This window comes from Solanum dulcamara, chromosome 2, assembly GCF_947179165.1.
Source record: "Solanum dulcamara chromosome 2, daSolDulc1.2, whole genome shotgun sequence".
NCBI classification, from domain to species: Eukaryota; Viridiplantae; Streptophyta; class Magnoliopsida; order Solanales; family Solanaceae; genus Solanum; species Solanum dulcamara.
The window spans coordinates 76,909,757-76,915,343 of NC_077238.1; the positions used below are offsets into that span (position 1 = coordinate 76,909,757).

General features: G+C 34.6%; 1 long non-coding RNA gene across 1 annotated transcript in view; it reads left to right on the forward strand.

Moving 5' to 3' along the window:
• The window catches only part of LOC129877402 (uncharacterized), a 3,221-nt gene extending 290 nt beyond the window's left edge, over positions 1-2,931 (forward strand). Inside the window, exons 1-3 of the long non-coding RNA XR_008763538.1 lie at positions 1-14; positions 879-920; positions 1,757-2,931. The exon at positions 1-14 is cut by the window's left edge and continues 290 nt beyond it. This is a non-coding gene — a long non-coding RNA (uncharacterized LOC129877402). The remainder of the gene's footprint in view (positions 15-878; positions 921-1,756) is intronic.
• Positions 2,932-5,587: the final 2,656 nt, after the last annotated feature.

Genomic DNA, 5,587 nt, shown 5'->3' on the forward strand with positions numbered 1-5,587 from the left:
GCTGCAAATTTAAGGTAATATTAAAGTCTCCTTTTCATTGTTAACAAGTTTAGTTAGAGTTTTAACGGATTAGAACGGAGAAAATAGTGTTATAAACTAGTTTGGTGATTTGTTGAGAGTTATGGGTTAAAGGGTTGTTTTAGGTAGATTAAATAGATGGAATTATCTTAGTGATGATGTATAATAATGGTTGATATTGTTTTGATGTTGTTGATGAGTTGTTGTTCTTGAATTTGGAGGAAAAAGGTGTATGAAGATTGTGAATGTTCAAACCCGTTTTTGGAATTGAGTAGCTGGTAGTAATTCTGGAATATCTCATTGTGTAGACCTTCGATTTTAGATATTAAACATGTTTTGGAAAGCTAATACACGTACCTACAACTCTTATGTTTATGTCTTAGTCTATATCTGCTGTTATTATGTCGAAAACTGAGCATGAATCATAAGACAAATTCTGTCCAGATTCTGGATTGAAAATTCCTTCATGTATAGCTGTTCGTATTTTGATGATATCTCTTTGTAGAAAATGAATTTTGAGTTGATTTCTTTTGCATTGGAAACTTAAGACAGAGATATAAATGTTTCATGAAGGTTATAAAGTCCAGTTTTGCCGTTTTCATTTTCAAAATTTAGATACAACGTGAGGTACTTGACTTTCCGAATTTACTGCTTTGGTAACATGAATAATAAATCTTATTTTGTGTCAATATTTTGGATTGTTGATGTTGGTTGATGATTATATGGCTGGTTTGAAAGTGGGAAAAGTGAGCGGTATAGGGGAGGTGCTGTCCAATTTTTTTTAGAAATAACCTACTAACGATAGACTACGTTTTATTCTTGTCCATAGCTTAATCATAGTGCTTAACGTTTTAATATAGGTTGAGACAATATTGGACAACATATACGTATAAACGCTAAAGGTATGTAAAGTTAACATCTTCTTCTTTTGGCATGATCCATATGAAACGAACGAATGACGTATGCTTAAATTCCAAAGAAACTCTTATTCGTAGATATACTCGGATGGCTACCGTTCTTGTTTTTCAAAATTTATATTGTTATGTCTTGACTCATGTGTATGATTCCAGCCATCCTAGTTGGTATAACTCATGTTGTGGTATAATTCATATTTTAGTATAATCCATAATTGGTGTGATTCATAATGACTATTGTCTTGGTTTTCAAATGATGGACTATTTTGCTTATTCTATTAAGTCTCCGATAATGATCAAATTTCACAAAGTTGCTAATAATACCTTATTCGTGCATATTGTTATGGTATTATTCACCGAGTCCTACGATAGGCCGGGTATGTTATCATGTATGAATTCCACTACATTATTCACCGAGTCCCTTACTAGAGGGCCGGGTACGTGATATGATAATATGATATTATGATGATATGACGATATAATTATGGCACCGAGTCCCATAATGGGCCGGGTACGGTATCAGTGTACACTACTCTATTCACCGAGTCCCTTGCTAGAGGGCCGGGTATGGTATATATATACATATGACGATATATTGATATAATTGTGACACCGAGTCCCATAACGGGGTAGGTACGATATATGATGATATGCATGTCTTCATTTTATAAGACACAGGTACAGTGATTTATTGATTATGATACTTGACTCCTGAATCTTTATTTCAGATGTGATCTCCTTTACGGTATTTTATGCTTTATATACTCAGTACATAGTTCGTACTGACCCCCTTTTGTTCGGGGGGCTGCATTTCATGCCTGCAGGTACAAATACTCATTTTGGAGAGCCGCCAACTTAGGATTCTACTCAACGAGTTTGAAGTGCTCCATTGTCTCGGAGCCCAAACTTTGGGTACTAATCCTTATAATGTATATATTTGTGTATTTAGGGGTACGACGGGGCCCTGTCCCGTCATATGCTATTGTTAATTCTCTTAGAGGTCTGTAGACATATGAGTGGGTTGTATATAGATGTTGTCCGGTGTACTAGTATGACTTATGTTTTTGGACGTTTACATTCAGAATGGAAGCCTTGTCGGCTTACATATTATGTTATCTTATTTTTGACAATTAAGACTCCCCAAGAAATAGGTGATTTTAGTATATATATAAGTAACAGTTTGAGACAACGTGCTACCCATATAAATCCTTTATCATGCTTAATTGCCGATTGACTATAGATAATATGTGTGTATACGAGGGTCCAATTTGGACACTAGTCACGGGGCTAGGTCGTGACAAAAGTGGTATCAGAGCAGTTCATCCTCGGAGTGTCTACAGACCGTGTCTAGTAGAGTCTTGTTTATCGGTGTGTTGTGCACCACATCTATAAACAGGAGGCTACAGGACATTTAGGACGTTGCCTTTCTTTCATATCTAAGATCGTGCGATAGAGCCCAGCCGTAGGACATGAAATTCTTTTTTTCTATCTTTTGATTTCAGCTGAAGAACGACATCGATAGAAGAAAACGATTGATGATATTGGAAGCTACACAATATACGGGTAAGTAATGATGCGAAAGAGGTATGGTGGATAAGGTAAGCATATTGAAGTATGATTGAAATGTAAAGTTGAAAATTGAAAGAAAAAGTAGACATGAAAGTGTAACAGGTGCAGTTCGAGTCGGACATAAGAGGTAAGTCCATCATTTTCATACTGTTGTTGATATTGGGTGCCCTGTGTGGCTGCGATATGATATGAATATATATATGTTGAACCTGTGAGGCATTGTTGGTATTTTCTGCGTGCAGATTTTGAGATAGTAAGAAATACAGAGGAAACTCTGCCCATTTTTTTTTTCAGAAAAAAAAAAAGAAGAGAAAGTGGGACATAAGTTCATAATATATTTTGAAGGTTGATAACCATGAGGTAAATTTATTGTGTTGTAGTAAAGAGTTAAGAAATACCCCAATGTCATCATTAAGGGACACCATTTTTATTTGGGAAATTTTATTTCGGAAAAGCCTATTTAGAATTGATTTAAACGAACCAAGATAACTTCCAATCGCATGTTTTCCTTAAAAGAAGCTTTTGTTGAAGGAAAAAAAATATGTCTCATAATTAAGTTTTACTTCCATTGAGAAGTACAAGGCACTCAACAATTAGTTTGTGAATTAAATAATTCATTCAAAATTTAAGAATAACCTTGGAGGTAAACCAGGTGCATCAAGCACTAAGAGGTCCGGTGGTGCTCGTTGGATTCTAGCTTCCTTTTGGTGGTGGTTGAAGAATGCCTTATGATAACATTTTATTAGTCCTTAACCAATTAATTGGAGATGGAACTGGTGAATGGAAAACATAAACTTGTGGAATATTCAGGATCATGTATTTTATGTGTTGTTCATGAAATGCTAGGATGATTCGAAAGGGGTTTTGATACTAAGGGATAATTTACAAAAAGGTTAAGTACGCTTACTCCACCGAGTATAATTGACCCTTAGTAAGAATCGTGAATAAGGTTAAAAAGTGTTACACTATGGGATTGAGTAAGAACAGAATATAATGTGAGTATGATGAGAATCGTTATGAAAATAAGTAAAGTCTAGCGGAAAAGTGGCTAATGGATATGATTTTGAGTAAGATTAAAAGTTAGTATTGGGTACACGACAAGGGTGAAAGCGTATAAGGCATAAAGGAGTATTGTGTATATGTGACTTCACCTCGAAAAATAGTGAAATCCTTAAATGATAGGAAATGTAGATTTGCAAAAATAACGGATGTATTGTGAGTTTACTAGAGGAACATGTGATATCTATTGAGATAAAGATAGCGTTATAAGAAAGCTTGGAACACTGATCACTAGAATATAAGTGCTACCGAATAGAGAATTTAAAACGATTATAAACACTAGCTAATTACTGATTAGAATAAATGGAATGTGGCTTTGAATGAATTGCTACATTAATTATATCATTTGAGTACCATTTATCAGACGAGATTTTGTACTATATATCGGGAATTCTCATCACCTTGTGATTGTGTTAATGTTTCGTACATGGGTAATCTAAGTTATTGATGATATAAAGAAAGACAGAGATAATGTATTGGAAAAGAATCGCATGAATTTGAAAATTTGAAATGGGGACATAGAGTAGAATATAAATAGATAATGATATGAGTACACCCTAAAAGGGGGAAGTGGATGAGAAAAATATAACTGTAAGATGAAATTAACTGACACTGCAACACGTTAAGGTGAACACCTAAACTTCATATGAGATCCCATGCTGGAACAAGTTAGAAAAATTTGAAAGTCAGCAATAAATGGAAAAATAAAACCAAGATGACATTTGAGACGGTGCTCAGAATTATTGGTAAAGATCTTGGATAGTGTGACATCAAAAGATGGATGCTTATAAAAAGGACGAATACAACATGAGAATAGTAACAAGTAGCTCGAAGATATTATAAATGATAGCAAGGTTATACTGGATTAGAGGTTGAGATGTTGGCAACGTAATTATCGGCTAATAAGATTGGGATATACAAGTAGCAAAGGAGAGAAATCTCTCATATGGTAGAATATGAGAAAACTTAATAGTAAGTAAAGGAAGGGATGCAAGTATGACAAAATAGACAGCAAGTGAGTGTTAGTACAATAAGAAATTTATAGCAGAATAAGCCAAGAGAAGGAAAGACTATGATTAGAATTGAATACACGTTGTACAAATTCTACAAGATTGGTTATGCAGCCTATGAATATTGGTATGCTAAGGGTGATATCAAGTGATTACTTGATAAGCAGAATAAGAATTTAGTAACCACAATGCGATTGCAATATTCCGGATACATCAAAGAAAAGTATAAGATGGTTTGAGGAAAAACTATAGAGATATAATTAGTATTGGGGGCAAAAGCCATAGGTGAGTCCTGATATCAACTGAAAGAGGTAAGAGAAAATATAGGGACTGCATAAAGACTAACGTGGAGACATTTAGGTATTTTCTGGGCTGATTTAAGCACCTACACATATTCGTATAAAGATTGCAATAGTATGTGTGGTAAGAGAAGTAAGAGAAAATTAGAGTAAAGGGGCAATAGAAAAGTTTGAGTCAAAAATAGAGAAATGACTCAAGATATTATGCCTAAAATATTGCCAGTTAGGGTAAAGGAAATTATGAAATGACTTAACCGAGACAATCAGAATAGGCGGGTTACTGGTTACTGGATGACGGTAAGGTTATAAGATGAAGGAACCTTAACACTAATTGATAACCAACCCAAAAGATCAAGATCAAGAGGTAAAAACAAATGATAGTTAAAGACCTTCAAGTCAAAGTCAGAAAGTTACACATGATGCCGAGGATTCCAGAATACGGATTGTCATAGTAGGGTAAAGAAAGAATATTGGAGTACCAAAATATTACCCTGGTGAAATTTCGATTTACTAGTAGAACTTGGAGTGCGTTATAATGAACTAAAGCGAGTCGACAAACGGAGGAGGTCTATGAACGGCATAATTAACTAAGAGAACACTTGAGAAAATATTGGGAAGCAATTAATGTGATTTTTTTTACAGGCTTACCTAGCACTCCACAGAAGTATGATTCCATATGGGTGATTGTAGATAGGCTGACAAAATCAACCCACTTTCT